This window comes from Canis lupus, chromosome 15 (genome assembly GCF_048164855.1).
Source record: "Canis lupus baileyi chromosome 15, mCanLup2.hap1, whole genome shotgun sequence".
Taxonomy (NCBI): Eukaryota; Metazoa; Chordata; class Mammalia; order Carnivora; family Canidae; genus Canis; species Canis lupus.
This window is the reverse complement of record NC_132852.1, coordinates 39,729,822-39,754,412: the sequence shown is the minus strand read 5'-3', so window position 1 is coordinate 39,754,412 and position 24,591 is coordinate 39,729,822. Positions and strand designations below refer to the sequence as shown.

General features: G+C 39.8%; 1 long non-coding RNA gene across 1 annotated transcript in view; it reads right to left on the bottom strand.

Annotated features, from left to right (window-relative positions):
* LOC140604949 (uncharacterized) overlaps positions 1–24,347 on the bottom strand; it is a 37,649-nt gene extending 13,302 nt beyond the window's left edge. The window contains exon 1 of the long non-coding RNA XR_012007750.1: positions 24,090–24,347. This is a non-coding gene — a long non-coding RNA (uncharacterized lncRNA). The remainder of the gene's footprint in view (positions 1–24,089) is intronic.
* Positions 24,348–24,591: the final 244 nt, after the last annotated feature.

The following is a 24,591-nucleotide window of genomic DNA, read 5'->3' as shown; positions in this document are numbered from 1 at the left end:
GCTGACCAGTTACTGGAATCCTTTTGGAGTGAGAACCAGAGAAAGTCAAGTGGACACACCTGTGACAGATGGGCACCATTTCGCAGGTGCATCTAACACTGACTGGAAGCCAGGAGGCAAGGGAGCCATCGGTAAGGGTCAGTCTCCAGGGTACAGAATGGGGAAGAGAGGGCAGAAAGTGGAACAGGTGGAGATGGTACTCACATCTTTGCATCCCTAGCATGTGAGAAAGTGCCCAGCATATAGCTGGTGCCAGAAATATTTTTTATTGAAAAGCTGAAACTTAGATATTGCTCATTGATATACCCTAGAAATATAGAAAACATTTTTTCGCATTGCTACAGCATATTTAACACAGTTAAAACCAGAGAAATACCAAACATATTATCAAAGTTTAAAGTGTATGTTGTCATAATGAAGTTAGATTTCTAAACCAAAACATAAAACTGATTGGTATAAAAAAAAAAAAAAAAAACTGATTGGGACAGCCTGGATGGCTCAGCGATTTAGCACCACCTTCAGCTCAGGGCATGATCCTGGAGACCCAAGATCGAATCCCACATCAGGTTTCCTGCATGGAACCTGCTTCTCCCTCTGCCTGTGTCTCTGCCTCTCACTTTGTCTCTCTCACGAATAAATAAATAAAATCTTTAAAAAAACCTGATTGGTTAATGAACATTATAGCCAAGGTAGAGTGTTGTATGATTTTGAAGTGATAATTCTTCTCTAAGTGGATTCAGTTAAAGATTTTATACACCCCTTAACATGAGAAAAATAGGTTTTTTTTGGTTCTACTTTTCTCGCCCAAATACTTAACCTCCTCTAGCTGTTTAATAATCAAAACACCATGAAACTCAGGCATAATGGAAAGCGCTGCTGCTAATGACAAACACACAAACGTACCCATTACACCCCTGCAACAACACTGGAGAGCTGGTCCAATGTCCCACGGCAGGCAGTGCTGGTCCTCCAGCTCTCTAGAGTCAGAGTCTCTGCTCTTCTAAGTATATCTGCTCGGTGATTTTTGCAACATAAACCCTTGCTTCAGGGCCACCGGGGTGGCTCAATCTGCGAAGCAGGGTCTGACTCTTGATTTCTGTGAAGGTCATGATCTCAAGGTCCTGAGATCAAGCCCTGCTTCCTGCTCTCCGCTCAGCAGGGGTCTGCTTGAGCTTCTTTCCTTCTGTCCCCCCTCAAATATAATCTTTAAAAAATAAAACCACAAAAGAAAACCTTGCTTCAAAGGCCAGTCAGTACTTATTTCTGTTGATCTACTTAACAAAAAACCCCTGAAGTGTTTGCACTCTACACTAGAACTCCTTGAACATCTATACTTAAAGTGAGGTTGTAGTTCCAATAACAAACTTAGCAGGGGCCAGTAATTTGCTGGGAATTTACAGTTTAGGCCCTTGATCACATAGGGCAGTCTGTCCAGGATTTGTCCCCGCTGTCCAGGCGTCATGATGAATAGTACTCCTTTTCTCCAAAGTATTCTGATTTGGTCAATAAATTACCTGGTCACCCTACTTAAAGGCAGAGCCTCAGTTTACTCTTGAAGACGGCAGCATTCCGCAGGGATGCGGTCCAGCGCCCCGGTTGCGATGCCTCTGCGGTGGATCGCGTACCGGACCCTGTGAACAACAGCCACCAGCTCCATGGCTCCCCGCAGCACACATTCATTCCCTCCCAGCTCTGGAAGCTCCAAGTGCAGAATCAAGGTGCGGGTCAGTCTGCAGGCCTCGGGAGACCCCGGGGCGGGGCGGGGGGGGGGGTAGCCGTTCTTTGGGTCTGAAGCTTCCCAGGCTGGGAGGCCCCCGCCCCCCCCCCCCCACCGCCCGTGTGTCCCCCGCTGGTCCCACCACCTGTTGGATTCAGGTCCCACCCAGGTAACACGAGGTGATCTCCTTATCTCAGATATTTAATTTTTAATTATATCAGCAAAGACTTTTTGGGGGATTTTGTTTTTTTCAAATAAAGTCACATTTGAAAGGTCACATCTAAGACCTGAGATCACAGGTCTCAGGGGTCATGAACATGGACAGATCTTTCTGAGGGCTACCATTCAACCCAATACACACCTTAAAGTTAAGCTTACATTTTCTAACTAGATTGTTTCAAGTATGGAATTTCTGGGTTACATTTTCAAATGTAATTCAAATCTCATTGAATCACTTACACTTGGCATGTATATCCCAGATGTCCCCATGACACATTAAAGGCCAACTAAGGACCGCCTCCCTGGCCCCTGCCCTGAGAAATCTGCTTTCTATAACCCTCTTCTCAAAAGATTCGTCAAATTCATTTAGAATCCATCAATGGAACTAGCATGAGGGGAGTGAGCCACTTGCCTCAGGCACAGAATTTAAGGAATTTGCTAGTATTATATTATTTATCTTGATGATGGAAGTTTTGGCACCCCAATGGGCTGTGTCCCCAAGGTCAGTGCCTCATGTGTGTCTCCCCCTAGAATCTACATCTTCAGCCACTTTCCTTTGTAAGATCAGGCATCATAGCTGTTGTGTTTGTGGCAATTCTCTACTAATGAATATATAAAACATGCTCTTTCCTCTCCACTCTCAACATTTCTCAGTTATCATAATCAGTGTTTTAAGTCAATAAAAATACAATACAAATGCTTTGAAGGATTAAGTTTTCCTTGGTCCCTTTTCTTCCTCCTCACCACTAGTCTTCCCCACTTTTCCTATTCTAAAGCCCAGAAGAAGAAAAAAATAGACTTTCTAATTTTCCCTTCTTGGAGTGGCCATCAAACAGTGAAGATGAGATTTTTTTTTTTTCTGGATGAAAAGGTACATTTAAATCAATAATAAGTAGTTGTCAAATGTCTTAAGTGTTCCTCCAACCCCAAACACTCAAGATTTCATGTTCCTTTCACTTTTATTTCCACTGGAAAATATGTATTGATATGTTACCACCATCCTACCTCATTCTGAAACGTCACATTCAAAGTTATGAAGACCACAAGCCACCATTCTGAACAGCAGCTACCATAAGCATTATCTTCCAAATTAAGCCAGCAGAACTTGAGAAGCCTGGCCTAAAACCACAGCCCCCGAGTCTTTACTTGCAGCCCAATTCCCTAAGATATCGCTTCTGTTAGAATTCCAGCCAATTCTGACCCTTCTCTTCTTCACCTTTGAGAGGATGTATGGGACCTGTCCTGAAAGAGTCTTAGTCTGACTCTCTGTGCCTAAATCACAGCCTCTTTCCCATGATACTGGGAAACATGTCCCCCAAGCAGGGAGTAGGGGAGATAGATTTAGAGAGTCCCCTGAGGAGGTAAGTCTCTTGAGGGACATTCCACTTTTCAGAATTTGCTTAGCTTCATTTTCAGAACAGGATAGAACTTCATGGCTGGTCATTTTTCTGAACAATTACTTTTTCAGTCACTGTTTAGACATCATGTCAAGCTGGAATGAGGTAGCAGACTGTGGAGACAAGTTAAATTTGTTATGAGATGTTTACATGGTTCGAGATATGAATGCTTCAGAAAGAGAACTTCTCATTTTATGTTTTTTACTTCAAGCTCAAGTATATGAGTCTGGTGGCCACTGGCTATTCATTAATAATAGTTCATTGGATCCATGTTATTTTTGTTTTCAGCTTGATCTGCTCACTGGTCTTTAGTCTTAGCACCCTCAAAAGACATTGTTTTGAAATTACTATAAGGGCTCCTGGGTGGCTCAGTCAGTTCAGCGTCTGTCCTCGACTCAGGTCATGATCCCAGGGTTCTCAACAGGAGCCTCACTTGTCTCTCTGCTCAGTGGGGAGTCTGTTTCTCCCTCTCCCTCCGCCCCTCCCCTGCTCATGCTCTCTCTCACTCTTTCAAATCAAAATAAAATCTTTAAAGAAATAACTATAAAACTATAGCCTTAGGAGATTGTGAAGAAAAACAATTTATCCTTTTGTCAAACCTTAGAAACTTTGTTATAATGCAATTTACTAAGTAAACCATTGGCTTGAGAACAATTATAAAAATATAAGCTTTCAGTTTTCGTATAATTAAACTCACAGGACAAAAGGACAATCAGTCAGTCAATAATTTAAAGCCTGCTAAAGTATGAGGCAATATACTATGTTATCTATTATAATGGAAAACAATCATAATCCAAAATCATAGATAATATTAAAAATCTATATTTGTTGGAGTTTGCACATGATATTTGCAGATCACCATTTTTTACTTATATTTTGGAGAGACTAGCATTAAGAGTTACATTATTTTGAGCACACTCCATTGGACAATAAAATAACTTGCGAATTTGTGGGAAAACTTGAGGACACTTCAGTTTGAGACTGAGAAAAAAGAATAAAGAAAAAATGAGAAAAGAAAGACTGAATAAGCTGAAAAATATAATTAAGACTAGATCTATTTTGTCATAGCTATAAAATAAAAGGATTGTGGGGCATTTGGATGGTTCAGTCAGCAAAGCATCTGACACTTGGTTTCAGCTCAGATCATGATCCCAGGGTCATGGGATCAAGCCCCTTCTTGGGGGCAGCCTGGGTGGCTCAGCGGTTTAGCACCGCCTTCGGCCCAGGGCGTGATCCTGGAGTCCTATGTCAGGCTCCCTGCATAGAGCCTGCTTCTCCTTCTGCTGGTGTCTCTGCCTCTCTAGACTCTCTCTCTGTGTCTCTCATGAATAAACAAATAAAATATTTTTTTTTACAAAAGCCTCTTGTTGGGCTCTGCGCTCAGCACGGAGTCTACTTGTCCCTCTCCCTCTGCCCTTCCCCCTGCTCAATCTTACTCTCTCTCTCTCATAAATAAATAAATAAATAAATAAATAAATAAATAAATAAATAAATAAATTCTTAAAAATAAAATAAAAGCACTGTTTCTCCTGTGCAGTCGGGCAACCAGTTTATGGTTTTGTAGTCATTTTATATATTAGAAGAATAAGGGGTGGGGTAAAAGGAAGAAGTTAGAGGGATCAAAACTGTAGAGAAAGAATGAAGTGAAGGCTAAGAGCACTTCCCTGACTCTCTCTGCCTCTCCCTGGCAGCAGCAGTTACACTGGAAGGTGAAGGGGAGACTCTAGATGAGGCAGGTCAAAGAGAGAACATGCTTGACAATCGTAACCAAGTGCAATATTGTTGATTCGTTTTCCCTTCAGACTACCTTGCTAACACAGACCTAGGTGTAAGCACTAGCGATTGTAAGCTGTTCTAGACTCAGGCTGCATCTTACAGGACACCAAAAGTTTGGAAAGGAAAATATTCAGGCACTTGTTGTGCATCAGCCTCTGTGCAACAATTGCCAGCGCTGGCATGAGAGCACTGTCCTGGTGCCCTGTGGGGCTTTTCCTCCTGCACACAGGGTGTCGCCCAGCCTCTGCTGGGTCCTCACCCGCAGCCGCACCCACCGCTCAGTTCTGGTGGTGCGGTCTTTGCTCGGCTGCTTCATAGCATATGAGCTTGAGCTTCAGAGCTCCTCTTTTCTGACACGTGGGCTTTTTAAAAAGGTGAAATATCACATAGGGAATATTAAAAGACTGGTGGTCTTCAAAAGCCATAAATACTTTAACTTTTTTTTTTAAGTGAGGCAAAACCAATAAAAACATGTTGTGGGGCACTCTTGCACCTGTTCTTCGAATAGTGACTCAGGGAATTTGATTTGTGTTTGAATTCCAAAGGTAAAATTTCCAGAGAGAGACATTTGCTTTGGGTGTAGGAGCAGCACTGATTTAATCCTGCCAGCAGGGCAGATGACCATTAATTAAATATTGTGATGTAAAATAGGCCAACTGGACTGCTGATTAGACAGGCTTTGTGTACAAATGGATCCAGCTTCGGCAATAGCCATCTGACATCAATCTCATCATCTGTTTGCAAAGGCAAAACCAGAGTTGTTCTGTAGCAGCAAATCACTGAGAAAAAGATGACTTGGTTTGTCTCAGGTGTTTTATACATACAATGTTACACTTTGGAGGTTATAGGGAATAGTCGGGTTTTAAAATATAATTTTTCTCTGTATGTGTTCTTCACCAAAAAGTGAAATTCCCACATTAATCTTTCAGTTTCTCTTACATATGCAGAGATGAAAATAGAAATCCATCTAGATTGCCATGTATGATTATCATGCTGTAACATTGTAGTTAGAACAGCGGTTCTCAAAGTGCAGTTTCTGTCCAAGTAGCATCAGCATCATCTGGGCACTCAGGAGTGCAAATTCTCAGGCTTCCCCAGGACCACCGAATCAGAAACTCTAGGGGTAAGGCCCAGCCATGGAGCAAGCCCTCCGATTCTGATTCAAGGCAAAGTCTGAGAAAAACGTTGTCATTACTTATTTTTGCTTATAGTGGAATCATTACAAATTGAGCACAAGGAAACCACGGAATCACACATTCTCTTATCTGGTCTCACATCTGCTATTCAGCAAGATGGATGATTTTGGAACTGTGCTCACATGTATCTAAAACACAAAGCCTAGACTCATTCCACTGGAAGGAGAATTCTGAGATGACAGAATTGTCATCAGAATGTCAACAGAATGGCTGTTTGCCATTCAACTTCTGAAGAAAGATTAGATCCTGAAAAAAACATTGCAGCTGAGTTGCAAACATTGTAAATTATTCAAAGGGATGGATGTTACATAGTTTCAGACTCTAGATGGCATTTTGTTAGACTGGGTAATTTAAACTCCCACAGCAATTATTGAGTACTCTGATTTTTAAAGAAAGTAAAACAAAACTAAACAAACAGGAATAAACCTTTTGTTTGTTAATAGATGGATGGAAATATTTGGGAGAGCGAAAGAAAGAATAAACAATATACAATATCATTAGCATGATCAATCCTTTCCCATCCAAGCACTTCCATTCTAAATTAAAGCTGTTTTCTTCTGGTGTAAACTCTTGAAACTCTCCAGAACATACAAAACTACAAAATAAGGTAAAGAAAAGAGTCTTCTGATAATCTTTTACATCCTAAAAGGGTACTGTAATGAACTGCTCCTTGGAAAATTATCAAAAGTGTTCACATTCCTTTAAAAGTTGTCTTTAAAAAAAAAAGAAAAAAAGGAAAACGAAAAGACTGTTTGAGCCTGAGAAAATCAATATCTTTTAGTTTGTCAAAAAAATTGGGGATTTTACTTATTTATTTTTGTAAAATTTCATTTATTCATGAGAGACACAGAGAGAGGCAGAGACACAGGCAGAGGGAGAAGCAGGCTCCCTGCGGAGAGCCCAATGTGGGACTCCATCCCAGGACCCCAGAATCACAACGTGAGCCAAAGGCAGATGCTCAACCACTGAGCCACCCAGGCATCCCTACATTGGGCTTTTAATAACTGCTAGAAATAAACTTTATCAACATCTGCGAATGGTGCAACATTAAATGAATTTTGATACTCTAAAACTCTCAACGACCTATCTGGGGTGATTAGTTTCCCTCTATTAATATCAGAGAGGGCCAGAGAGGGCCTCTGAAATTCCTAGAGCTTCAGTGGTAGGTTTTCTGTTCGCCTTCCCCCTTGAGGCCATGAAATAGGTCTTATGCTTTATTTCAGGCTTCTTTGCTACTTTCTGAGTTTTTCTCTTTCAGTTTGATATGTGCACAACTTCTGTTGTCTGTTTCCTCTGTTCTTTAGGGGAAAGTTGAAAGTGCAATTTGGGGGGATTATTAATAGTTTCCAGTAAAATAGTCCCATGAGCAAGAAGGGAAGGACAGAAAAGAAAAAAAGTAAAAAAGGAAGACTTTGCTGAAATGAGAAGTAGGCGAGTAACTCTAGCCTCCACATACAAATCTGTAGTATAAGCAAATCTTCTAACTTTGGGAAACCTTTGAGGGAATATACCCAGAGACTAGAGGAAATCGCCACTGGGTGTGTTTCCTGGACATTTCTCAACATTGTGGTAAAGGGATATTGCATAACTTGTAACAAGCACCACCATTTCCTAAATGAAAGACATGGTACTTATGCATCAGAAATACTTTATGCAGAATCCTGGGATCCAGCTCCTGCTCTGTGGGGAGCTTGCTTCTCCCTTGGCCCCTGCCCTCACTCCCCTCACTTATGCTTGCTTGCACTCTCTCTCTCTCAGTCACTCTCTCTCAAGTAAATAAATACAATCTTGGGGGAAAAAAAGGAAGGAAATCAAAAATATCAAGTTCTGGATTTGCGTGTTAGATACTCTGAAACATTCCAATTTCTGTAAGGCTGTAGGGAAGAAGAGAACGCAGAACCCAGTGAGTGGCCCAGGCCCCGAAGTGTCACCACACAGAACATGGTAGGAGCCATTGCCAAGCCCACCTCTGCAAACCCAACTAAAATCAACCCCCGCGACAGAACCATGGGTAACATTTAAGGGTGAGACTAGTTAGGGAGGAGTAGGGAACTGCTCCGTAGACCCGGGGAAGACTGTCAGAAGAGAGGACTAGGGATGCCCAGGGGATCCTGAGGAAGAGGCTGCCTTGGGCTCAGGATGATCCTGGGTCCTGGGACCCAGCCCCACATGAGGCTCCCTGCTCAGCTTCTCCCCCTCCTTCCTAGTCATGCTCTCTTTCACTATCTCTGTTGCTATCTGTCTCTGTCTCTCTCTCTCTCAAATAAATAAAATCTCTATTTAAAAAATCTCTATTAAATGAAGAATTGCTTAGCTTCTCCCCCTCCTTTCTAGTCATGCTCTCTTTCACTATCTCTGTTGCTATCTGTCTCTGTCTCTCTCTCTCTCAAATAAATAAAATCTCTATTTAAAAAATCTCTATTAAATGAAGAATTGCTTAGCTTCTCCCCCTCCTTCCTAGTCATGCTCTCTTTCACTATCTCTGTTGCTATCTCTCTCTCTCTCTCTCTCAAATAAATAAAATCTCTATTTTAAAAATCTCTATTAAATGAAAAATTGCTTAGCACAGAGGCAGTTGTGGTGAGGTCCAGTTAGATGACCATTCAGAAGGACGCTAGATTTGAGACTGTGGATGATTTTTGCTATGACAAGTTCAGTTGTGTAATGAGGATGGAAACCAAGCTGAAAAGTAGACAAGAGATGAGAAAGCAGCAATTGCAGAAAACTCTATCAGGAAGTTGGCAATGAAACAAAGCAGAGGGGAAGAAGGGTAACTGGATGGAGACTGTGAGCTTAGGGAAGATGCAGGGGTAAGACTTGTACACATTTATACGTACCAGGAAGGAGAAACTAGAAGAGAGAATGAGAGAGAAAAAATAGTAAATTAAATCCCAGGAAAGGTAGGAAAAGAGAAAGATCATTGACATAGATGAAGAAAGAGGTTTTGGAAAGAAATGAAGGGTTTCTTTTCCTCTAAGATAGGAGGGAGAATAAGATAGATAAACATATGGTAACTTGGAAGCAGACAAGAAGGAAAGGCATGACGATGCCTCATAGCTTCTCTCCGGGTGAGCTAGGACGCCGTCCTCCTGGGAGCGCAGCTAGTGGAGCCCAAACAGGAGTGACCCGAGTTCACACAGGGAGTGACGGATGCCGGGCTCCAGGGTGCAAAGCTTAAAAAAGAAAGAGAAATCTTATGTATTTAAAGCTTTCTCTTCCCTTCAGTACATCTCCTGGTAAAACGACACTCTAAAATAAGGAGAAAAGTGCTATTCGGACAGGAGCAGTGGTAATGGTTCAATGGCACCACTTTTGTCTGAAAGAGAAACCCACGTGGGGAGTGACCTGAGCACGGCCGTGGTGGGCTCCGTCGTCTTCAGAGGCGCCCAAAGCAACATCAGTCTGAGGCGAGGTGACCATCAATCTTCACTCCGAGACTCTCCCAGTCATAACTGTGCAGAAACCTTGTCATAACCTTGCCCAGGTGTCAACGGCCAGCTTGCTTGGCCGAGTGTTGCCCCAAGTGCAGCATTTAAACCCCTTCAGGGCTCTAATTCCCAGCTTCTGCCCAGGAAAGAGGAACACGAAGCCAAACTCAGTGGAGGAAACGAACAAGCCTCAGGTGACACACGCTGCTTTCTGGCTGCTTCCTACAAAGCTCGGAAAACAGTATGCTCTAAGCTAGGGTTTTATTAGAAAAGGGAAAATAGGCGGCTTACCGTACAGACACTGACCCAATGTGTGTACAATCCTTTATAACATATGAAACCTACAGTGTGTGCGATCGCAAAAAGTTTGAGGGTACACACACTGTCCCAGGACACTGATTACGTTCCCAACAGGGAAGCTGAGCTACCACCAGGAGGAAGGTGCCAAAGGGTGGAAACCCCGGTGATGGGTCTACATTCTCCAGGTGAGAACAGTACACTTGTTACAATGCAGACATTTATTCTTTTCTACAAATAGAGTAAGGGGGGAAAAATATTTATTAACTCTTGTGTAACTACATAAGCTGGTACAGAGCAAGATTTAAAGAAACTCAAACATCCAGGTATATCAGGGTCTTCTGAACAAAATTCAACTAATAGTTCTATCCTTAAGGACTCATGGGCAGCCCGGGTGGTTCAGTGGTTTAGCGCCACCTTCAGCCCAGGGTGTGATCCTGGAGACCTGGGATGGAGTCTCACGTTGGGCTCCCTGCATGGAGCCTGCTTCTCCCTCTGCCTGTGTCTCTGTCTCTGTCTCTGTCTCTGTCTCTGTCTCTGTCTCTCTCTCTCGGTGTCTCTCGTGAATAAATAAATAAAATCTTAAAAAAAAAAAAGGACTCACTGAACCTTTTCTTAAAATCAGAAATTGCTCAGCACACAAACAAGTGTATACATTGTATATAATATACATGCAACAATCTTGTGGACAAGAAAGCTTATTGCCCTATCAGGCCTTTTATTAGTTCTTTATTCTAATTAGGACTTTATCTGTATCTATATCTTTATTATGAGAGGAATCGAAAATCCCTGAATCTTCTTTTCTAAAAGAAAGTTACTTTTCCTTCTCTCTGCTCCAAATCCCTAAGTGTTCTCTTCCTTACCTCTAGCAGAACAAGATGAGGAAGAAACAACCAACAACCCCACAGCACACGCTACAGTTTCCTTTGTCTTTCCTTTGTTCTATCATAACAGTGTCGCTCTGGCAGCGAAGTTACTAACTTCCTAGGAATGCCTTCCTTCTTTATCTTCAAATTGTATGTTGCATCAAATATTGCTTTGTTTGACCTTAAGACTCTTACTCCTAAGAGACTTTTTTTTCCTTTCCAGTTTTATGGAGATATAATTGACATACAGCACTAGGTAAATTTAGGATGTACAGCATTATAATTTGACTTACATAGATTGTGAAATGATTAAGAGACTTCTTAAATGGGCCAAGCTTTTTTTCTGAAGATTTTAAGATTAAACAATACTCAAAAAGTGTCTTTAGCCAAGATATCCAATGGTTTCTTAAAATATCTTTAGAAAAAATGATTGAAACCATTTTGTTATACGTTGCATTGCTTTCCCACCATCAAATTTGTTGACTATACACATTTTCACACAAGAAGATATTCAATTTTATTTTTCTCAAAATTAATTTATTTATTGAGACACATTTATTTCCAATCATTATTTAAAGTCCCTATCTCATGAGATAGTTGTGAAAACTGTATGACTCATAAATTAATTACATGTAACATAAAACCCTTAGGGAAGTGCACACAAATAAGCAAGTGATACAAAAATGTTAGCTGTTCTTATTATCACTTTAAGAGTGATTAAGAAAATACTGATTATCTTTTTTATGTTTTTGATTACATATTAAATACATATTTAACAGATGGTTGGTCTGTATTTTCTGCCTAAGAAATGTATGAGTTTTTTTTTCTTTTCCAGAGAAGTCATTTGAAAGTTAATAATATTTAAGATATTAAACTCCTGCTAAAAACTGAGCAGGGACTGTGGTTACCTAAAAATCTCCTATTAAAACTTCAGACATATGCATGTATGTGGGATAGAATAAACTGCAAAGCTGAACATGAGATGTAAACTATGGAGGGACATTATGTTTACTATCATCCTCTTCTTTTTTAAATAAATTAATTTTTTATTGGTGTTCAATTTACCAACATACAGAATAACACCCAGTGCTCATCCCGTCAAGTGCCCCCTCAGTGCCCGTCACCCATTCACACCCACCCCCCCGCCCTCCTCCCCTTCCACCACCCCTAGTTCGTTTCCCAGAGTTAGGAGTCTTTTTCTTCTCCCTTCCCTTATATTCCCTTTCACTGTTATTTATATTCCCCAAATGGATGAGAACATATACTGTTTGTCCTTCTCCGATTGACTTACTTCACTCAGCATAATACCCTCCAGTTCCATCCACGTTGAAGCAAATGGTGGGTATTTGTCGTTTCTAATGGCTGAGTAATATTCCATTGTATACATAAACCACATCTTCTTTTTCCATTCATCTTTCGATGGACACCGAGGCTCCTTCCACAGTTTGGCTATTGTGGCCATTGCTGCTAGAAACATCGGGGTGCAGGTGTCCTGGCGTTTCATTGCATCTGAATCTTTGGGGTAAATCCCCAACAGTGCAATTGCTGTGTCGTAGGGCAGGTCTAGATAAGAAGCTTTTGCACAGCAAAGGATACAGTCAACAAAACTAAAAGACAACCTACGGAATGGGAGAAGATATTTGCAAATGACGTATCAGGTAAAGGGCTAGTTTCCAAGATCTATAAAGAACTTATTCAACTCAACACCAAAGAAACAAACAATCCAATCATGAAATGGGCAAAAGACATGAACAGAAATCTCACAGAGGAAGACATAGACATGGCCAACACGCACATGAGAAAATGCTCTGCATCACTTGCCATCAGGGAAATACAAATCAAAACCACAATGAGATACCACCTCACACCAGTGAGAATGGGGAACATTAACAAGGCAGGAAACCACAAATGTTGGAGAGGATGCGGAGAAAAGGGAACCCTCTTACACTGTTGGGAATGTGAACTGGTGCAGCCACTCTGGAAAACTGTGTGGAGGTTCCTCAAAGAGTTAAAAATAGACCTGCCACATAGATCAATGGAACAGAATAGAGAACCCAGAAGTGGACCCTAAACTTTATGGTCAACTAATATTTGATAAAGGAGGAAATACTATCCATTGGAAGAAAGACAGTCTCTTCGATAGATGGTGCTGGGAAAATTGGACATCCACACGCAGAAGAATGAAACTAGACCACTCTCTTGCACCATACACAAAGATAAACTCAAAATGGATGAAAGATCTAAATGTGAGACAAGATTCCATCAAAATCCTAGAAGAGAACACAGGCAACACCCTTTTTGAACTTGGCCACAGTAACTTCTTGCAAGACACATCCACGAAGGCAAAAGAAACAAAAGCAAAAATGAACTATTGGGACTACTATCATCTTCTATATGGATTTCTCAGACTCTACATTATCAGTTTCTGCTGATGTTTCATCCAACAAAATATTGCTGAGATCAGTTTATTCATGAACTTGCCTGAAGTATGGCTCCAGTAAAGCTGTGTGTCATAGTCTGCTTTTTTTTGTAATAGTTGCAAAATATAAAATTTTATAAACACTGTAAAATATTGTAGCATTTTACCACACTGTGCAGATTATAGAGTCTTGAGAATTCAGGTAGTAAGGAATGAAACCTTTCATAAGTGGGGATTGCATGGTATAGCATAGAAGTACATGTGTCATCAAACTATGGGCTATCTCCAGGAGCACACCAAGGAAGGGAGAGCTTTACAAGACCAAAAACGTGGTCAGTCATTTTAAAGGTGGGGACTTTTTTCCTTGTGAAGATCTACTGACTACACGCATGTGTTTGGAAAGAAATCAACCAAAGATGTCACATAAATTTAAAGAGATACAATTCTTAAGAGAAAAATATAAAATAACCCAATCACTTTGCAAATTAGCAACACATGATACAGAACCTTCTTTAAAAACAAAAGTAAAGGGATCCCTGGGTGGCGCAGCGGTTTGGCGCCTGCCTTTGGCCCAGGGCGCGATCCTGGAGACCCGGGATCGAATCCCACATCGGGCTCCCGGTGCATGGAGCCTGCTTCTCCCTCTGCCTGTGTCTCTGCCTCTCTCTCTTTCTCTCTCTGTGACTATCATAAATAAATAAAAAAAACAAAACAAAACAAAAAAACAAAAAACAAAAGTAAAATATATTTAGAAAGGCAGAGAAGGTCACAAACCATTGAAATATCTAGATTTTCTTTCTCCCCCATGAACCCCTAGAATATTTTCTGACTTGGAAGTGATATCAAGCTCACTGAAAAAGTATGCTGTTGATGGATATTTATTGACATGGAAAGATGTTCATATTTTGGATAGTAAAAAGGTAGAACATACAATATAATCCATATTATTTATGTATTTATTTGTAAATAGGCATAGAAAAAATGTCTAGAAGTTTCTGTGTAAAAATATTAATCATGGTTATCCCTGGGTGGGAACCAGACAGCATCTATTCACCTTCTCAATGTGCAAGCACTTGTCATGTCATTTATACTTGTAATAACTCTGTGAAATAAGTACTAGAGGCCTACAGTGAGACCAGGGCAGGGGAGCAGGCATTTAATAAATGATAGTTATTTTTAAATTATCATCTTATTTTTATTTTAATATTATTTATTATTTAGAGACTATCTCTGTTTTATAAATTAATACACATAGGTGAAGTGGCACCAAGGGCCCCACTTTGAATCTTTGCTGTTAGCTGGCTATCATTGGGTAGGCCATTTAATCTCTGATATTCAGCTTCTTCACTTATTAAATGATCCCAATGATAGTAATTATACTTACTTCATAGGGTAGATGTGAGGATTAATAAATTAATCCATATAATGTACTTAAAATAGTGTCTGATACATAGCAAGAACTCAATAAATGTTGGCTTTTATTCTTCCTGTCAAAAAAGGAATAATAACATCCACCTCATGAAGTCAGTAAAAATTAAATAAAATAAAAACAGCTACCATGTAATGAGTGCCAGATGTGCAAAAAGCACCATACAAGTCCCTTTACACAAATTCCATTATAGGCTCTAAAAAAAGAGTTAATAACATTTCATTTCAAGCTACAAACCATCCCTGAATAAACTCTTCCTCCTTCTGTCTTCCATTACCAAAGAATATCGTCTTGAGATTTGTGACTATCACAAGGATCATCAGCACTTATCACACTCTCTAGGAACCTCTTCTCTCATCAAATAGTGGTTTTCCTCTTCCTTCAGACCTCTCTGTTGCAGAAAGAGGGAACAATGATATGGGTCTCCTGCAACTGACTTCTTTTCCCTGCTTTAAAACCTCTCTCAAGGTCCAAAAAATACAGAAACTATGAGTTGGGTTAAAAGATCCAGAACACAACACCAAGAAAGAGATGGTGGAGAAAGTATGGCCCAATAAATCTGTATATTCCTAATGTCTCCCTGTCTCCCAGGGAGACCAGAAGGGATGAAAACTTTAGTTAAACTTTAGTTAGGTAAAAGAAAAGATACTTAAGACTGAAAGCTATAAAATAATGGGGAGGGTTATCTTTTCTGCAAAAACTTCCTGGAATGACATAGAAAGGGTGCTTCCTAAAAATGAAGAAATGTACAACATAAATCTTTTTTTTAGAGAGAAAGAGAGCACATACATGGGTGTGGGAGGAGCAGACAGACAGAGAGAATCTTAAGCCCTCATGTGTGTCCAATCTCATGACCCTGAGATCATGATCTGGGCCAAAATCAAGAGTTGGGTATTTAACCAACTAAGCCACCCAGGCAGCCCACAACATAACTTTTTAAAGATCCCCCAATTAGGGAGAAGCATAGATGATTAACATTCAGTTTATACAATATTCTGTGCAAGGGCTGAGATACTTAGACAAACAGTCAAAGCCTTGCCCTTGTTAGTCTTATGCTCCAGTTAGGGGAGACAGACAATGAACGTAATAGTATATAAAGCATATCTTAGAATGTAATAACTGCTACTGAAAACAGAGCTGGTTAGGAAATAGAACCAGCCAGAGTGGTGATAGAGACCAGAGATTGTGATTTTAAATAGGGTGGTCAGGGTATCATTGAGGTGTTATTTAAACAAAGACTTGAAGTAGATGAGGGAGAGAAATATGTCAGTATCTGAAGAAACATGTTCCAGCAGATAAAGCAGCCAGCATGAAAACCTTGAGGTAGGAATGTGTCCGATGTGTTTGTAGAACTATAAGGAAACACCTCAGGAAAAAGTCATGTAAGAGATGATGGTGGAGAGGAGAGAAGATAGAAGGGACTTGGAAGCCATCCATTGGCAGGACCAGTTTTCATTACAAGTGAAACAAGGAACCATTGGAAGGGTTTGTTGAGAGTAATGTGCTCTGACTTATGCTTTAAAATGGTCATTCTGGCTGTTGTGTTGAAAATTTCCAGGGAGGGGACATATGATGAAGCAGAGGGCACACCTACTGCAATCATCCAGGTGGGAAACTATGGCAGCTTGAACCAAGGCGTCAGATTCTGGATATTTCTGAAGGCAGAGCTGACTAAACTTCCTGAAGAGTTGAATGTATGGTGTGAGAGAAAAAGCAAAATCAAGAGTGACCCTGAAATTTTGGGAAGGATGGAGATGCCATTAATGGAAAAAGGTTGTAGGCAATTTAATTTCCCCCTTTTCAAAAACAAGGAACATCCCAAAATGAGACGGAGAAACATCCAGTCCTTCCCTCATCTCAGGGAAGTGGGGGGAAAAAATCCCATCTCATAACTACAGGAGTTCTTCCTGAGAAACTGGTCTTTTCAGTTCATATCCACAAAAAGTACAGCAAACATACCCAGGACTCTCCTCCCCTGGTGCTTGTCCTTGAAACCTCACTCCTGTGCTTATATCTTGCCCATGTATCTGACATCATGGAATGAGGCTGAAATTCTCTGCGCTTACAGTTTTCTAACACGCTGATACTTAATCACTCTTATGAATGACACTAATGGAAATACTTAGTCTTTTTAGGAACATATAGCATAACATGATACACATGCTTTCTAATCTTTTGTTCATAATTATTTGTAAACTATGCACTCTGTGTTATCCTTAAAGAGAAGACAGACACTTCCTGGGTTAGCAAGTGCTCTGCGTGGCAATTGGTTATCTGATACGTCTGGTTAACAAGTTTCTCTTTGACATTTAATAAACTGCAATGATTTCTCATGTGGTTATTTCCCCACTTGCTTCATGAGGGCAAAGGTCGGTATAAAGGGCAGCTTAGTGGGTCTGGTTACAGTAATAAAGGCAATTCCTATGGATAAGTGGGAAGTAAAAAGTTGTCTTTTCTGCCTCTGTTTTTTGAAGTTTAAATGTCCAGCTTTTCTGTGGAAATACATGATATCTTATTCTAATATTTTTGCCGTTCACAGTTTTATTTATACCTTCTTTGCCATCAATTCAATGCTTTTAGTTATGGTTTCACATCTTCCACACTAAAGATATTATTTTTTTTAATTTTTTTTAATTTTTTATTTATTTGTGATAGTCACAGAGAGAGAGAGAGAATAAGGCAGAGACACAGGCAGAGGGAGAAGCAGGCTCCATGCACCGGGAGCCCGACGGGGGATTCAATCCCGGTTCTCCAGGATCGCGCCCTGGGCCAAAGGCAGGCGCCAAACCGCTGCACCACCCAGGGATCCCACTAAAGATATTATTAAATAAAGGACAAAAAGCAAGGTTTTTAAAAAAATGGAACTAGATTTTCTAAAATCAAGATATACTTGAGTTTTCCAATAAAATCATCCTTCAGTATATGTTCTCATTCATTTGGGGAATATAAATAATAGTGAAAGGGAAAATAAGGGAAGGGAGAAGAAATGTGTGGGAAATATCAGAAAGGGAGACAGAACATAAAGACTGCTAACTCTGGGAAACGAACTAGGGGTGGTAGAAGGGGAGGAGGGCGGGGGGTGGGAGTGAATGGGTGTCGGGCACTGGGTGTTATTCTGTATGTTAGTAAATTGAACACCAATAAAAAAAAAAAAATCATCCTTCAGTTTATGTTCATGAAAACTCTATATATCCAATAAATCAATATTTCAAAATATACTAAAAGAAAAGCATGATTCACAAGTCATCAACCTGCCCAGAGCCTCAAATACCCAGCCACTGGCAATTTGACTTTATAGAGTAGATTTAAATGGTAAAACCAAGAGTATTTTTCTGACCCTCCTCCCTCCAAAGGAAAACATAACACAAAGCAGCCCAGAAAATACCTCAAATCACCTCACCCATCACCATGTAAGAATTCTTATTTTTACATAGTCATGGTTACAGAAAGGACAGAATTTTTTTAAAGACCCAACATTTCCTCCTAAAATATAGTCTTACTAGTGTTTTGCTTCACATGAAAGTTTACACGCTCGTCAGTGACTCACCAGGCTTGCATCTCGTTAGGTCCTTGGAAAGGTTCTCTTTGCTTTGAGGCTGTGTCAGAAACTTAAAATATAAAATGTGTTCAGTGAAGCTGCCTGGTGTGAGTGACTTTGTTTATTCCCTGGACTCCACAACGGAGTGAAAATCCCAATCCTTCTCTTTGTAAAATAGCAAAAATATTCTCTACCTCACTCATCTCTTCTATCCTTCAGGCCATAACGAACCCCACCACATGATCTTAGCTGATTTGTCAAGGAAAAGGTGTAAAATGTACATGTGTCGAGCAAATTAGGAATGGTCGATTACAAAATGATTTAAAAGTCTCTTCAAGTTGATGGAGCTGCCTCACTAGCTCTTTGCTTGTATGTATTTGTCGAAAGAGTAGGCTTTTTCAGGGTGGCAATGAGGTAAGTGCAGCAGGAGACACTTGCATTAGCAGAGAGAGAGTGATTCTAAAACAAGCCTAGGGTAATCAGACTCTTTGGCTCTGATGACCAAGCCAGAGCACGTACAGGAAGCGCACTGGTCAGCTAATGTTAGAGAAACACTGGCCTCTCACAGGGCCCCAGATGTCACACTGATTATGGATGGTGTGATAACTTGTAGTGTATTTTGACAGTCATTCAAGTAAAAATATAGCTGAGAGAACAGCAATAGAAAAGCCATCTGAGGCCTGATTTTTTCATTTTTGTGAGTAAGGCCATAAAGTTCCCAGTCCATTACCATCCTCTCTCCTTCCTTTCCAGTAGCGTTTACCTTCCTCTTATTTTTAAAGGTGCAAATACACTAATGAGATACAACTTTTTAAAAATTAGTATTGATGTGCAAATTTTTGTTTTCCTAATGTTTCTGGCATCATCTACGGTGATATCATAAGCAAACAATCTTACAGTATGTATCTTGACTACTTGTATAGACAAATATCATACGACTAGGAAAAACCCTCCATCTCTGTATGAAGTGTTTTGTCCACTTATAGCAGCATAAAATACAGCCAAGAATCACAAACACTGGGAGATGGCAAGAGGTAGTGGCTAAGTTCTTGCACCGTTGGCTAGGTTCGTTTATTTTTTTTATGCCATTTTTACACATGTGAGCCAAGAAAATTAGCATAGCTGAGTCTACCTGAAGTGTAGTAACAAGCTAATTCTAAGGAAAAACCAAACAGAAGCTGTACCCTGACCCTTTTCAGATTTGCTCTTTATTGGGGCTTAGGGACCTAAACCTCTCCCTGGCAGACCCTAGTGTGCTTTAGTGTCACTCTGGATGTCAGAGTGACATCCAGAACAGGTAGTGATGATAAACAGAGCAAGGCCAACGAAAATTGTAGGGAAGAGAAATAATATTTGAGGAGAGCTCCCTGAACTAGCATATATTTAAAACAACACATTGGTAAATGTGAAGTAAATTCCAAGATAAACCAAAAGGAAGGTTCCAACTGGCAGAAACTTATCTGCCTACTAAAGATAATTCCATGGATTTTTATTTAAGGGATAGTACAAGGTCATGTGAAATAACATAGTTATTAGAAAACTGAGTCAAAGACTATTTTAACACTTCGTATAGCTTCAAGGAAGTAGCCCTGTCACATCATATTATCTGTTTACTAAGCACAAAGCCAGGAAATATCATGGATCAGTATCAATATCAAGATTCTAAGAATTATTCAACTAGTTTTCAATTATGTTCCTCCAGGGCCCATTTGTGGTCTTATTTCCTAGAAATATTTTATTTAGTTATACAATTGCTTATTAAAAATTCCCAATGCATAAATGTTTCATAAGACAACTGGATAGTCAATTTCCACTTCTGTTCAAATGCACAGTCCATGGAAACATTCTGCAGTCCTCATGGAGAACCAAGAGGAATCCTGGTAAAGGTCTTCTTGAGGGTAGCAAACCTGATGGAACACCTTGTACAATGAAGCACTGTTTGCAATTATGACGTAACTGCGTTCTTATCTACTTCTGGAGTTGCTTTTGTATTTATCAGAGCTGCAAGCATTTTCCTAAGATCAAACTACCTTACAGAGAAGTATTCTGATTTTCCTTCAGTAAAGGAAGGAAAAACTGCTCTATTTTTGCAGCACTGCAAAATCTTGTTCAGCTCTATTCCCCGTTTCCTCTGAAGGTCACTTCTCCATCTCTACCACTTCTTCAACATTATTCTCTTCCACTGATACTTACCAAGTCAGATAGAGAAGGGTGTACCTATTTTATATTTTATTTTTAAACAGTTAGAAGGGACACATCTAAAGATTTTAAACAGTAGTAGCTGATCTCATTTTTTTTATTTTCCTAAATATATTTTTTCTTATTTAAAAGAAAAAAGCCTCATTGTACAAAATTTGGAAATTCCAGAAAAGTACAAAGTACAAAAGTGATGATACAAATTGGCCACATTACCATCAGCCAGAGATGACCACTCTTAATGTTTTTTCCAATCTTCTTTTCTATTCATATATATATATATTTTAAGATTTTATTTATTTAATCATGAGAGACACACAGAGAGAGAGGCAGAGACATAAGCAGAGGGAGAAGCAGGCTCACTGCAGGGAGCCCGATGCGGGACTCAATTCCTGGTCCCTGGGATCACGCCCTGAGCCAAAGGCAGATCCTCAACCACTGAGGCACCCAGGTGTCCCCATATATTTATTTTTAATGATGTTCAGATAGTATTGTGTCCTGTTTTCTCTACCTACCTTTATATTTTGAAAGTTATGCCCCCAGGTTGTTCAAACATAATTTTAATTTCTCCATAATGGTCATAATTTATTTACATCTTCCTTCATTGTAGGACATTTAGATATTTCTCAATTTTTCATTATTTTAAGTAATGTTATTGAGAATATCTTTCTAGATATTTAAAAATTGCCCTTCATCATTAAAACAGCTGATTAATCCAATATTTCTATGTACCTAGTGAGTTTTAGTCCCATGTGAGATGAGGGTCGCTGTCACATTCTGCCATCACACTGTCTCCAGATGAGGCACCCCAACATATCTTATGACTTGCCTGAGGCCACAAAACTAGTAATGTGAAATTTGGAATTCTTCGATTTTTTCACTTTCTCCATCTCCCATGCTCAATCACACTACTAAGTCAATCCTTTTGAATGGTATCTTTTTAACCCATTTATTTTCATTTAATACTAATGTTTGCTCCCCTATCCCAGGCCCTTCTTTGTAACCAACCCCAAAGTCATCTAAATGGCCTTCCTGCCTCTGGGACCTCCTTGTTCTAATCCTCCTCGTACACCTGCACAGTAGCAGATGGATCGTTCTTTATGCCACTGTCCAGCTGATTGACTTCTTAGTGAAACCCCACACATCATATAAACTCCTTTGACCGGCTCTCAAAGCACCGTTTTATGCAACCAATCTTAACCTCATCCACTCCCCTCTCTGTTCACTATCCCATACTTGGCTTCTTGCCTTCTCCTTATAGCATTCACCCCACTCAAAATATTAATGTTTCCCTTCATCTCTTCAAATTTTACTCCATCCTCCAAGGCCCAGTTCAAGTCTCATGAAATTGAAAGAGCTTCCTATTGGATTGGAGCAAGTTGCCTTCCTTCCCAGTGGATTTGACATTGGCCAACTTGTGTTAAAAACTCTTGCTTTGCTGCTTCTGCTGGGAGAGTTGAGGGGACATAATTAACTCCCCAGAGCCTATTTCTACATTTGGAAATATGAATGGTTATACTAATATCTGCTGTCTATCAACGTCCCAGGATCCTAAGAAGGACTGGATATGTGTTACATAGTTTTGGTAAGATGTTAAGTGTCATAAGATAAGAAAAAGGATTGTCCACACTTTGAAACAATTCAGTACCCAGGTCTGTACCACTAATACCTTCTGCTTCATCATATGCTCTCACTGTTTGCATATGTTAATCATTTCTCCTCAGCTTGATTGCTAAGTTTCTGAATGCAATACAGTATCTCATATTACTTCTATAATCCCAGACTGTAACACTGAACATTGTCCTAAAGACTGCTAGTCTAATAGAGATGAGTTACAGCTGGTAAGGTCTGGCTATGAGTCACATTGGGATTTAGATATAAATGAAAGACCCCCAGATTTCTGTAAGCCTTCTGGAAGAGGATAGTCTGACACTTTGGGGAGCCCTGGAAGACTTTGTAAAGTCTATGAAACGTACTCTTAATTTGGATCTTGCCTTTCAGAGATATTCACTGAATTTTCACAGCAACCCTTAGGTAAAATACACATTCTGAAATCAGAGAACAGAAACAAGTATATCCTGTAGACATCCAGGAACAATAGCCAGACCTTTGGATATCTTTATCAGAAAGCTCAGGTTACCTAATCATGATATGTTGTTAAAGATGGTCTGCTGATGGTCTGCCTATAAATTACTCATTTGGTCTGAAATTCATGTCTCAGTTTTGATTATCTAATTACCAGAGATCTGAAGAACACTTTTCCCCATAGGCTTACCCCTAAAAGAGCCAGTTCTAGGTTACAGTTAGAGTTAATGACAAGAAATAGAATCAGTGCTATATTTAGGTTCAGAGTTGGGGTTACTGTTAAGTGGATGGTTAGTGTTCAGGTGAAGGCTCAGCTGAGAATGAAGTGTAAGTCTAGGTGTACAGATGTAGATTTCTGCTAGAGTTAGTATTACACTTGGGGTTAGGGTTGGGGATAGAGGTATGGTTAAGGCTACAGTTTAGGGTTGGAGTTCAGTTTAGGGTTAGGTTAGATTCCTGGATCCAAAGACAATTTAATAAAAAAGGATTCCTGAAGATCCCACTTTGTCTAGTAAAACATGACAGGCTTTTCCAATTTCCAAATTCCCAGAACTAGTGAAATACTGTTGGTAAAGAACACTGTACAGCATTCCAAGATTAAATGCAACTATATGATTTCCCATAGCTTATCATGGTTTCCACCAGTTTATACAGTTTTCATTAAATCTCTAATACCAAAAGGGCAAGTAACACTTTTAATGTCAATGTTAAAACCCCCAAGTTCAATTTGCAGATTGTATTCAGTCTGTATGGCCCACTTCCTCTGCCCTGGTAGGCCCGATTTCCAACATAAAAGCTGACACCATTAAAGAAAAAAACCATAATCTAGAATTTACTTACATTTCTATAAAAAACTATCTTCAAATAAACTCTATACTTTGAAAGTACTAGTCAGTTGTCCAATGCCATCTACAGAAAACACCATTGGTTTTTAATAGAAACATGCTTCCAAATTGTTAGATGCCAGTCATGTCTGTTTTTCCAGCCCAGACCTCTTTCTCAAACTTCAAACTTGGATTTCCAATGAACGAATGATGTCCCCATGTCGCACTGAATGGGAACAGTCCAAAAATGAACCCATTGTTTCCACAGCCCTCACCCAAATCACCTGCTTCTCCTTCTTTTACAATCTGTTTAAAGGCAATGTTAATTACCAAGTGCTCAGAACCAAAAACTTTTGCTCAACTTTTTCCTCATCTCCCCCCGTATCAGTTCATTGTAAAAATTCCCTCAAATCTTTTCTGCATCCTCTCTCTCAATCTTCAATTAGGCCTTCGCTATCTCTTGCCTAAATCATTGCAACAGCCTCCTAAATAACCTTTGAATAATTTCCCTAATTTCAAGTTCTTCCTTGTCCAGTCTGCCCCTCTACATTGTCACCAAAATGTGACATCTTTGTTGGAAATCTTTTCTAGATTGTCTTCTAGTTTCTTCTACAAAAACCTTCTCCCTCCTCTGTTCCCCTGGAACTTTCCAATTCCTCCTTTGCATCACGCCATATCTTGTACATCTATGGTGGTACTTACCACACTTTATTACACTTCTTGTCTCCTTGGAATCAGTGGTAAACTTCTGGAAGCTGAGTCTATCTCATTTATTCCTGCACATGGTATGTGCCCACAAATTTTGCTAAGAGAAAATGGTTTACAGGACTAAGTAACTTTCACAGATCCTCTTTATATATTAGCACAGCCAGTCCCAAAATAAAATTCATGCTGTGTAAGGGTTCTTTAAAAAGCACACCCTGCATCTTAACAGGAAGTTACAGATTAATAAACAGCTGACAGAACAAACTAAATAGCATCCAGTGAATCACCAATTGACTGTCCCATTGCTGCTAACCAGATGCAGGGAGAAAGTAAAGATGAAGACAAAACATCATCCCTCAATGATGAAGAATTTTGCAAGATGCTCCAAGGCTCTGGGTAACAGAGCGTTACATATTTCCCTACACCATGGTGATAATTCAAACACAGAAAAAAGGCTATAATAAAAATGGATTTGGAGGCTACATGAATACAGAAACTG